A 13,372-nucleotide genomic window follows, 5' to 3' on the forward strand; every position below is an offset into this window, starting at 1 on the left:
TATTTTAGATAAAAATCAAAAAGCTAGGACATCTTCTTTGACAGATAAATAAATGAATTCCAGCTATAACTAATGTTACAAGTGGCTATAAAGTCAACGTAAACTTCTAAACTATGTAAAATAGAGAACAAAATATTAATGTCAACTTTTTGGCCTCGTTACACCAACCTCTATAAAGGTTAAAAAGAGATTCAAGGGAAAATTTAAAGGAAAGGGGGAAGTGAAAATATACAGGTGGACTAGAGAAAGGGAAAGAAAAAGAGATAACAGAGAGAGAGAGAGAGAGAGAGAGAGAAAGAAGGAAAGATAGAGCTCGCTCTCCCGGTCATACTACTACATTCACCTCTAGCAGACTTACTAACTTTCTTTTTTTCTCTTTCAATTTGTAAGGACAATGGGATAGGTAAATTGAACAATTATTGAATAAATAAAGTAGTAAGGTTTTAATGTCTGTAGCTTAATATTTTAATAACTATTTAATCGACTGATTTCTTTATCTTATGGAAGCTTTTTATAGGTGCCTGGATGATTTTAGGCTATTTAATTTGTATATCTAAGTTTGGTTTAAGGCTATTCTCCTACTTTTCTTACTCCTTCGAATACAGAGCTCCTAAATGCTAGGAACGCAGCCGCTATCTATATAAGATAGTTTGGTTTTTGTCTTTATATAAGTTTAATGGTGGTCTTCAGCTACTTAGTTTTTAGATTTAAGTCCTGGGATGGTTTTATGCTATTCTTCAAATTCAGAGCTTATGGGCAAAGATGATAGGGCTTTGAAAATTATTTTTTTAATGGAAATTAATGCCTTTAATATATGTATATTGAAACAAAATAAGAAAAAAACAAATTACTTAAACTTAAGTTTTATTCAAAATGTTTAGATCAAAATATCTGAAACTAGAAATATAAAAAGATTCTTACACCCAAGCATAGAATGAAAATGATTAGAAACTACTCAAGTAGTTTCCTGTTTCTATGTGAGATTTAAACGTGTTAAAATTCATTTCCTCAAAGACTTCTTATATAGCTTAAAATCCGAAACTTTTTTACTCTATTAAGACTGGTTTTGTATCCTTTATTATTAAGTATTCAGTTTTTTTTGTCTTTAGCGATGGATTATGCTAACCGCTGAACCAATACTTTTCTTCTTTACAGTGTAGCTTTTCTTAGGTCCCCTAGAGGCCTCTAGGGGCGTAGTTGCTAGTTCTATATAAATTATCAATAAAAGATGGTTAGTATGCCTGCAATTCTGTTACTTATCTATTCTTTGAAAACAAAATTTGACGGTCTATATAATTTCTGATTATACTTTGTTCAAAATATTTTAACTAATTTGAAAGAACAAGGATGACAACATCCACAAAAGCGAAGCACTGAAAAGGTAGGACAAACGGACATTATCACTTGTATAAGAGTCAAAGCAAAATAGTATGTAAATTTGTTGAAAAACTGCTTTATAATGTTTATGGACATACTTACATTTTTAGGACTATATTATAGAGTTGCTTCTCTTATAATATTGTACTTTGTTGTCCCAGGAATCAGTATACCAATAATCAGATAAATCGGATTATTAGATCACATAAAATTTTGTTGTTAAAAAAGTAAAAAAATCATCATGTTTAAAATGGACGTACGGACATTCTGGTAATGATTATAGAGTTGCTACGCTTTTTAAATCATACCTAACTACTACAGGAATCACCATGCAAAGTTTGAAATCAATAGGACAATACTAACATGCCTAAATTAACGAAAAAAGCTATCCGTTACTGACCCTAATTATAGAAAAGCTTCGCTTTAAAAAAGCGATTGTATATATTTAGAGTAAGTCCGCACAACGTAAAAAGCAGCTTTGACTGTAATGATTTAGGGTTGCCGTTTTCTTTTCAGTGTGTTTTTTTTAAACAAAGCATTCATAAAAGCGAAGCCCAAAAAACAGACAATAGGACAAATGAACATTAACACTTGTAGAGTGCCAGAACTTAGTAAGCAAAATGGAAGTTCAAACTAAATTTATATAAATTTGTTGCAAAATTGCTAAAATACAAGATTGTGTTTAAGGTAATACTTACATTTTTAGAACTTGATTATAGAGCTGCTTTGCTGAAAATATTTATTATCATTATTTTATTAAATTTTTATGTCAATAATTTTAATTTCCAAAATGTTATTAAATTATTAAATAAAATGTTATTAAATTATTCAATAATCATTGAAATATAATTGCTGGTGGAAAATACGAAAAATATTTATCTCTTTGTCCATAAATTTAATCCACATATGCATAAGTTTAAAAATTTTTTTCGATAATATTATTTCAAAGTAACGTTATCTTTCTTAATTTAAAGTCATTGACATTGTTTTAGCTTGAAAGATAAAATTTTCTTGACAATTATGTTTGAAACTTAGGAAAGAAACTTATAATTTATTTTTTGAAATGGTAGGACAAACGAACATCAACATTAAGTAGAGTGTCAGAACTAAATAATCAGAATATAAATGTATAACAGTCGAAACAGTCGAAACAGTATTAGAAGTAAACTTGTTGAAAAACTGATTAAATACAGGATAATTTTTAAGAACATACTTGCATGTTTAGTACTTGATTTTAAAAATACCTCGCTTATTACATTGTACTTTATTATTCTAGGATCAGTATTCCAAAAATCAGATCAATCGGATTATTTTGTTGTTAAAAAAGTTAAAAATCAACATTTTTTAAAGTGACATACGGACATTCTGGTTTAAATTAGGATGTACAGTTATAATAATAATACAAAAAGTTGATTTACTGATAAGAAAAACAAGGATGACAACATCCATAAAAGCGAAGCACTGAAACTATACGACAAACGGACATTAACATTTGTATAGTGTCAGAACTGAATAATCAGGATATAAATGTATAAGAGTCGAACCAAAATTGAAAGTAAATTTGTTGAAAAACTGCTGGATAAAGGATAATGTTTATGGACATACTTACATTTTTAGGACTTGATTATAGAGTTGCTTTGCTTATTATACTTTGTTGTCTCAGGAATCAATATACCAAAAATCAGACCAATCGGATAATTAGATCACATAAAAATTTGTTGTTAAAAATGTAAAAAAAAGGACGTACGGACGGACCGACCCTAATTATAGAAAAGCTTTGCTTTTAAAAAGGTTTAAAGTAGCCCCATAGTCTAAAAATTTATGCCTTGATTACATAAACAAAAATAGTAGTAGTGAACTTTATCAGGAATATAAGGATTATGGTTGGGCCGGATATCAAGTCTGGCCGGATATCCGGTCATTTTTAATATCCGGCCGAATACTGGACATTAAAACTATCCGGCTGATTTTTGACGTCGGATATCCGATTATCCGTTATCCGGCCAAAAAAGTATCCGGCCCAACCCTAGTAAGGATATTACAAATGTGTAAAAACCATTCTTTTATAATAATTCTTTTAAATTAAATAAATACCTAAAGGCGATACAAAACAAAATAATGAATGAATTTGTAAATTTTTTCATCTTGAGATGCTGTATCCCTTGCACAGCCAGGGTTGTAGTATACGCCCTTTAAACAAGAACATATGTTTTCAAAGAACAAAATATTACTCCGTCCTTGTCATGAAAAGTGACTTATGATGAATAATACTAGAGGCCTCTAGGGTCACTTAAACAAAGGGATTGGGATGGGGAAAGTTGACCCTTTATGTTTAAATTTAGTTTTTATAAAAAAAGTAATAGTTGTTTCTTTCATCGTAAACCCCGAACCACTTCATTATGCAATCTACATTTTCCTGGATATTTTGTCTACGGTAGACCATAAGTGTACAGCTTTACAGTACATTGTTTCTATTTGTTAAAGCAACACGTATGATAAAAGAAAAAGATTCTGTTTAAAGTAAAATGCTTATATTTCAATTAAAAACTATATATTTTTGCATTTTTTACCGATCCACTTCATTATGCAAATCAAAAGAAAATCAATGAGAAAACGTTTGTTTTGCCCTTTTCTCCACTTTTAAAAAATAATTCCGATAAAATAACAATTTTTTAAGGGATTTATGCATTAATTATAATGAAAAACAGTTTAAGGTAGATTTTATTGATTTTTCTAAATAAGAAATAATTGAAAAAAAGAAATTCTATCCTTATCACTTTAGAGGACAGCTGCCGACCCCCAGTCTTATGGATGAAGCTAAATACATGTAAAAAATATAAATTTGCCTGAAAAGTATACAAAAATGTTTTTTGATGTGTTAAAAAAATCCATTTTAAAATCTTGATTTTGAGGATGATGGCCTTTAAGATGCTCTTACTGGTGGTGATGGTGAGCTAAATGTTATCAAAGTGCATGCCCTTGAAGAAAACTTATATATTGAACTATGGTTTAATTTTTGTAGTTATAGCAGCCTCCAGCCAAGCAATATTAAAAAAGAAAAAAATTGCAATTTTAACTACTAAAATTCATAAAGTAAATAATGTAGTTTTTAGATAATGGTTATATTTCATGTCGAGAGGCTCCACTGGAGGCTGCTATGACTACAAAAAATGGTACATAGGTTAATAGACAAGTTGTTGTAATGGTCATGTACTTAGATAACATTTAGCTCACCTTCACCACCAGTAAGAGCATCTTAAAGGCCATCATCCTCAAAATCAAGATTTTAAAATAGATTTTTTTAACACATCAAAAAACATTTTTGTATACTTTTCAGGGTAATTCTTATCTTTAACATGCATTTAGCTTCATCCATAAGACTGGAGGTCAGCAGCTGTCCTCCAAAGTGATAAGGATAGAATTTCTTTTTTTCAATTATTCCTTATTTAGAAAAATCATTAAAATCTACCTTAAACTGTTTTTCATTATAATTAATGCATAAATCCCTTAAAATATTGCTATTTTATCAGAATCATTTTTTAAAATTGGAGAAAAGTGCAAAACAAACGTTTTCTCATTGATTTTCTTTTGATTTGCATAATGACGTGGATCGGTAAAAAATAAAAAAATATAGATTTTGATTGAAATATAAGCATTTTACTTTAAAAAGAATCTTTTTCTTTTATCATATGTGTTGCTTTAACAAATAGAAACAATGTACTGTAAAGCTGTACACTTATGGACTACCGTAGACAAAATATCCAGGAAAATGTAGATTGCATAATGAAGTGGTTCGGGGTTTATTATAAACTGCTTTCCGCGGATATAGAATGTCCAATTATAAAATTAAAACTAGTTTTTTTTAGCACCGCGGTGCCGAAGGCACGGGCTGAAAAAACTGGGTTTAATCTTATGATTGTACATTTCTATATTTGTAGAAAGCTGGATATAATACGATGCTAAACTTAGTTTTTTCGTATGGATGAGAACCGGTTCCTATCCACCGGATTCGAATGAACACGAGAAAAAGAATTACTGGGAGTATTTTTTTAAAAACAATATCTTTTGGGAGAAAGGTGGTTCACTCCCCCAAACTATGTATAATCTATGCACTATGAGAAGCTCCTCTGTAAAGGAAACCCATATATCATAAGCGGTTCGCGAGATCTTAAGCTTCACACACAGACAAACATCCTGTTATTAAAAAAAAGAATTTATGACATTATTACTTCCTAATTGTATTGACATAATAACTACACGAAATTTTTATATCCTTATACTAAAGTAACAGGATGTTTGTCTGTTTGTGTATCTGTGCTCCTTAACAGGTTAGCTTCTCATAGGTCCCGGGAAGGTTTATAACTATTTTCTTGGGGGATGGGATACCCCCCCCCCCCAAATGAAAAATACCCTCCCCCCCAAAAAAAAAAAATTTAAACTAAAATTAAAAATGATAGGGGGGAGGGGGCATCCCTCCCCAAAAAGAAAATTTCCATCCCCCAAAATAGTTTTTTTACTTTTTCTTTTAAAATCTAAAATAAGAAATTGGGTTATCAAATTTGACTCCCCCCTCCTCAAGTGCCCCTTGAGGCCTAGGGGGCGTAGCCGCTAGTTGTATGATAGAGTAGCTGCGTAGAAAATGAACATAAAAGTAGCTTACTGCTTAGCAACGACTACGTCTATCTATAGTGTTCGACGTCTATAAACAGGCGCGCCGCACCTTTTCAAGGGGGAAAACATTACAAAGTGGGAGTGGAGTACACAAAGTACATAACATTTAATTTTTTTCATGTTTAGTAATTTATCTACCTAAGTGAGAAGCGTGGATAGAATTAATGCAATTTTGTGTTGTGAATTAGTGATTATAAAAGCTTTTGTTGATTTTATATTCTCATAGGATCCTAAAATACATCTTAAAAATCCTTAATTTTTTATGTTTCTAATATTGTATATATTGCTTATTGTCTATATAAACACCGCATTAGTTAATTAAGCATCGTATAATTAGACAGTTTTGAGGATATTAGTAAACATGAAATTTACATGATTTTTACGTCTGGCTTAGAATTTGTTTTTTTAATCAGCGTAAATTTATGGATTCAGAGCCACACAGCAAAAAATATACAAAATTCTTATGATTGGTAGTTTGATTAGCCATTTTAATACGATTTAAAGTCATATATACACGACTTGAATGCCTTTTAAATGCAAAAAAAACTTTTAATCTTGGCCTAAGCCGAAATCATTTAGGAAAAACAAAACATGTTTTTTTTTCAATTGGAGGGCTTGTCATTCATAACATTTATCCATATTTTTATCCAATAATACAATATTCTGTAATTGCATTTATTTTCATTTGTCAAAATTGATTTACAAAATAAATAAAAAAACAGATATTATTGTTTATACAAAAAAGAGGAGAAAATATTTGTATATACTTGCTAGTTTTTATATTTTATTTCGAGAAAGTAATTGCATGTACTTTTTAGTCCCCAAAGTTTTAAAATCACGTTTTATTATTAGTTAGCTTTAAATCTTTGGGGACTTCATTAAGTTGAGTGTCCAAGTGTTTTAAACAAATTATTCTATTATACAATAGAAGTAATTTTGTGTTTTATCATTGGGGATGTATAAAATTTATCGGCCATTGTCGTATCCCTGGATTTTACAATAAGGACTGTTTATTTTCTCAAAATTTAATCTTGTTTTTTGGTTATTTTGATGTCACTCTCCTTTGCTAGTTACATAATATAGCATGTTCTAAAAGTTGCATTTAAATTATATACCCAGATAAAATTCGTATTATTTAAGTACACTAGCGGATACACCTAAAAAATCCTAATAAGATTTGTGAACTAAAATAAATTTGTCAAAAATTATCTGAAAATCACACCTTAATCTCTTTAATTTTTATTTAGAACTTTTCTTCATAAAATAATATTATGATATTAACTAGGGGGTACGCTCCTAGAGACATATAAAAGATGGAGAAGTTTGACCCTTCCCTTTAAAGTAAGGTGGTACTGGTACCTTCCACCAAAAGTTTGAGAAAATCACTTCCCGGGACATAAAGAAGCTTAACTATAACGTTGCAGCGGAAAGATGATTGTTCGGTACAAACACATGGACAGTTAGACACATTGTTACTTTTAGGATCAACTGCAGTCATGGTAAAATATTCCTGGTAACGAATATTTTTTAAAATCTATGAATTTCGAAGGATGCCAGCAGCCAAACGGCTGAACTTACATATCATACCCGTACACTGTTTTAAGCGGTATAAGGAGGCCTACAAATAATCTGGAATAACCATAAATCAATATTGCATAATTATCTCGCAGTGCAGAGAAATGCGCGAAAAGACCTATTTTACGCGTTTTTTCTTCAGTGAAGCTTTCCCTGTGCATCATTGGATCTTGGCTATTCCAGATTATTTGTAGGTTTTCTTATGCCGCTTAAAATGGTGTGCGGGTATGATCTGTACACTGAGCCGTTTGGCAGCTAGCAGCCTTTAAAATTCATAGATTTTTGGAAATATTCGTAACCAGGAATATTTCACTATGAACTGCAGTAGATCCTACTTTTTATTGTTACATCGGGAATGAATTTTAATATTTCTAGAATAGACAAGTTCTGAAAAAGTTTATTTAATTACAAAACTGGGATAATACGTAGACAATGTTTTATAGATAAACTAGCGGCTACGCCTCCTAGAGGCCTCTCGGGGCACTTGAGGAGGGGAGAGTCGAATTTGATAACCCATTTATTATTTTAATTTTGCATAGAAGATGTAAAAACAAAAAAAATGTTGTAGGGAGGGGGGTATTTTTGTCTAGGGGCGATTTCTTTTGGGAGGGTGGTGGTAACCCTCCCCCAAAATAGTTATAAATCTTCCCAGGACCTATGAGAAGCTACCCTGTTAAGGAGAACCCGATCGGTTCAGCGGTTAGCAGGATTCTTCGGTACAAACACACAGACACACCAACAAACAGACAGACATCCTGTTACTTTAGTATACTTTATAAAAGCAAAGCCAAGTACATATATAGGGTTCTCTGTGTGTTTTGAATTAATGGATTTTCTAACAGAATAGTCAGCTAAAGTAGGAAGGATAACCAAAGGTATATTTTTTAAACTGGTCCCCAAAGTCTTATAATAACGAGTTCCTATTCGTTGGGTAAAAAGTTTTTGGGACTTTGCTAAATTTAGATTGGTTGGTTCACTAAGTTGATTGTTCAAACGTTTTAAACACTAATTGTAATCTTCAGAAGGGGTAATTTTGCTTGATCATAATTGAGGATGTAAATCTATTAATCAGCCATTGTCTTATCCCTTGTGAAATTTATCGTTCTTGTTAATTGGATAATATTAAAATTTTGAATTTACGTCAGTTTATTCTTATTTTATTAAGTTAATTATATTTCAACATTATTTTAATAGGAAACTCTTTTTCTATTTTCAGCAATTCTATTATTATATTATCTATAATACAACGTAGAACGATGTCTGTCTGAAGCTTAAGATCTCAGTAACAATTGAATCAATTGTACCATACTCTTCAGAAAATATGTATACTGGTCCTGTGATGGTTTTAAGCTGTTTTGGACAACCTCAACCTCCCCTCCCCCCCCCCCAAAAAAAAATAATATTTTGAAAAAACTAAAATCAAAAAATATATTTTTGGGGAGATACCCTCCAGAAAAGACCCCCCCCCTTCCCCCCTAAAAAATATATTAAAGGCTTCTAAGGGCGTAGCTTCTAGTATTTTTATAGTAGAGAAAACGTAAATATCTTGACTGCTATTTAAGATAAATGGATATAATTTTTGTTAAGACTTCTAGGGCAAATAAGCATAAGTTGAAGACTTTATTTTTAACTAAAGAGATAAGAATCTTATAAGCAATGATGAACTGAAAATGGATTGCCTATTTCTTCCCTAATTTCCGAAGTTGTACAGCAGATAACCCAAATATTGTTAAACCTATTTTCAAAGGGAAAAGCGTTATAATGTATAAACGATTTATACATTAAAAATTTTAATCTTTTAAATTTTGTTTTTTTTTGGGAAGTTTTCAGCTTTTTTAGCTAGTAGTAAATATTGAGATAGGATGAGGAAATTATGTACACAATCGGCCACTCAAATTCAGTTGACCTAATAATCAATACCTTGGTTATATAAATACTCCATGACAGAACATTTTCAGGATAAAGATAATTTACATATACATGTGTAAATAGTTGTTAATTAAGGTGTTTAGAATCCGCTTAATTATTAGAAGCTCTGCTACTCTAAAATAATAGTGTATCTTTACGTATGTAACCGAATTTTTTTATTCTAAACAACGGTTTATTGATTGACAGATAAAACTTCATCGTGTCAGATTTGTTGTTAATAACTGCCAAACAAATATATAAACTGCAATAATAGTTTGTTAACAATACACATAAGAGTAAAATACTAGAGGGGGTAGGGGTTAGATAACTGTATGTCCCCAAAGGACCCTGAGACGACTCTCAATTGGGGGTATGAAAAACAACCAATAGTGTCAGTAATATAAACACAGCAATGTAGCAGAAAGCAATTTGCTAGCAGATGTAAACGGTCCTTGGAAAAGGGGGGGGGGTTGCAGGTAGTTATCTAGCTGAATATACATTCTGTTCTATACTCATTAAACTAATTAGGTTCAACCCTATCCTCTTGGTGAGGGAGGTCGGGGGAGGTTAGGCCTAAATAGCCTAAAACCACATAAAATATGGCTTCCCAGAAATATACAACCTATTCAGAACAGCATTTTCCAAGATATTTAGCTACTGTTTTGCTTTGACACTTATTCATTTATGTATGTATATTCTGATTATTCAGTTTTGACACTATATAAGTGTTAATGTCCGTTTGTCTTATCGTTTCAGAGCTTCGCTTTTATGGATGTTGTCATCCTTGTTTTATCCTGTTATAAACTGTTACCATACCAATTACTGGTTGCAAATTCAGTGTACACAAATAATTAAATTCCAGTGTTATTAAGATGTTTGGAGAATACGGTCACCCTTAAGTCAAAAATAAAAGGTGAACAATACGACGTTTATATAAAGCTGAGACATTTCAAATCATTCCACCTTTTAAAACTAGTGGTTGTGCCCCTAGCATCTAGGTGCTCTATATATCTGTTATATTAGTATTTATTTTTTTAAATACGTCTTAGAGTAGTTGCGATAAAAATGTTGGAATGAAATTAAAAACAACATTTGATTTGAATTAGATTCTTATGAAGCAAACAAGTTATTGTATTAAAAATAGTTTTTTAAAGACATAATTGATATTTATTTTTTAAAGCTGTATCAAATTAGTATTATTTTAATTCATGGGCGTCCAAGCTTTATTTTAGGGGGGAAAACTGATCGTCTTTAAGGTTTAAGGGGGGGTATTCTAATTTATTTAAAATTTCGAGAGGGGGGGGGAGTGAGGGGTTTTAAAGTTTGAGGGGGGTAAACAGTAAACACCCCTTTACTACTTTCCTTTTCTAAAAGACGATTATGAACTAAGTTTTAGCTTGAACTTTAAATAATATTCTGTTTCCTAAAAGTGCGGCCACTCTTCATTTGTCAATTTATTATTAGTCTGATTTTTTTAGCTATGTTTTTATTGACATAGTCATTCTTGCTTCTGTGAAATTAAGGTGCATACTGCGTAAAACCTCAAAAATAGTTGTAGAAATCAACAGGCATATAAACAGCGGAAAAGGAATAAAGTGTTGCTTCGAAACAGATTATTATCTGCTGGATTAGAATTCGTTTTGAGCCATACTGAAAAAGTATGTATCGCATAGAATTTTGGACAGTTTTTCACGAAAAATAATATAAAAAAATCATTAAATTAATACCAGTTTTGTTGGCCCTAAGTTTGGCAATCAGATTAAATTTTTGTTTTACATATTTAGTGGTTTCGTATATTTTTTTAAAAATTTGACATGCTACGGATATTAACATCACTCCAAGGGGGATGATGAGTGATTATAATTTATCTTTCCCTGTTTCCCTGAGCAAAACAAAATGCAATTGCATTTCAGGGATTAAGGGGACAGTTTTTTTAGAGAAATTTAAAAAAAAATCCGATTATAAACAACAAAAACATGTTTGTAATTTTTTGAGTGGAGTTTTTAGAATTGATTTTAGTTTAGATAAGCAATCCCTTAATCCAAGCAATAAAGAGGAAGTACTTGTTTTAAAGTATTAAACATGGTCAACTATAACATATGTTAATATTTGTACATCTTGTACATTTTTGAGGATTTTTGCACCATATGTTCAAATGTTTTAAAGGTCATGCATACATCCTATAATATAAAGTAATGAAGTGATTTTGTCTGTAGCGAAGTATCTCTCTAGTACTCCTTTACAGTGTAGATTCTGCAGTGGGAGGCAAGGACGTCCAAAAGGGGGGGGGGTAAAGGGGTGATTACCCCCCAAAACTATTTTTCATTTTACCACCCCATTTAGAATTTACCCCTACCAGGGGAGTGCTTCGCACGTCATTTTACCCCCACAAAATCAAATTACCCCCCCCCCCCATAAACAAAATTTTACCCTCCCCCCAAAATAAAAAGCTTGGACGCCCCTGGTGGGAGGGTTTATAGCTATTTTCATTTATGATACCACTACCATACCCCCTATTGTTTCTTTCTTTTAATATTTGAAACTAGATGCCTCTAGGGGTGTAGTCACGTGTATATGTATATTTAATATACATCATACTTTTAATAGATTTTATAAGCTGTACAAACTTTGAAAATAAGTGTAGAGAAAAAAAGCAAAATGTGTACATAATATTACAATGACCAAGTTGATCAGTATTGTACATGTACATTGGCAATTACCATTAATATATTGCCTCTAAAAGTTGAATTTGTTTAGACAGTTCTTTCTTTTGTGTATTATAGTAAATAAACCTTTTTGAAAATGTTTGTAGGTGTATCGTACAAAATTAGCCTATAATTGTACATACAATACAAATAAATTTAATATTGCACGAAGTCTAATTTAGACGCTTAACATCTGAACTATCAAGTTTTTTATGGCTTTAAAATCCGCCGATTGTAATGTATTTATTATGATTAACTGAAATTTAATTCCCTAATGTGTACACAGTTTCCTCGGTGTTTCCTCATCCTATATCAATATTTACTACTAGCTAAAAAAGCTTTAAACTTCCAAACTTTCTAAATTTAGATTTTTTTTCGAAGTTTGAAGCTTTTTTAGCTAGTAGTAAATATTGAGATAGGATGAGGAAACACCGAGGAAACTGTGTACACATTCGGAAACTAAATTTCAGTTAATCTTTATTATTGTTCAATTAAAGATCACAAATAAACTTTAGTTTTTCAACTTTTTGTCTATAAGCATATATTTAGAGATTTTTTCCTGTTTACTCGCGGCTTCGCCCCCAGAATCACCTGAGGTGAAGGGGACATCTCCCCCCCCCTCCCATTTTTTCGTTTGTGTTATTTCTCTTTGGAGGGTGGTGGTACCCTCTCCTAAAATATTTAAAAATCTTAAAAGGACCCATGAATAGATAAACTGTAAAGGTTAACCATATCAGTTAGCAAGATCCTTCGGTACAGACACACAGCCATTCTGTTACTTTTATAAAGGATTTCTTACTCTTTAAGTTTAAAGATTTTAACTCTAGTTTTATTTATCTAATATCTGTTTGCTTATTATTGCTACTAGGGTTGGGCCAGTTACCAGATACCGGATATCCGGCCGGATTATTGGTTATCTGGCATTACCCGGATATCCGGTATACGGATAGTTTGAATATCTGGTATCCGACCGGATGTTTAAAATGGCCGGATATACGGGTAAACTGCATATCCGACCCAACCCAAATTGCTACGCTTTTATTGATATAAATATATAAATATACAAATCATTAGTTATTATTGTTGTTCACTATTACTAATACAATTATACACTATGCAGTTGCAGTTGCTTTATA

The sequence above is a fragment of the Acartia tonsa genome, chromosome 6, assembly GCF_053477335.1.
Source record: "Acartia tonsa isolate MP-2025a chromosome 6, ASM5347733v1, whole genome shotgun sequence".
In the NCBI taxonomy this organism is placed as follows: Eukaryota; Metazoa; Arthropoda; class Copepoda; order Calanoida; family Acartiidae; genus Acartia; species Acartia tonsa.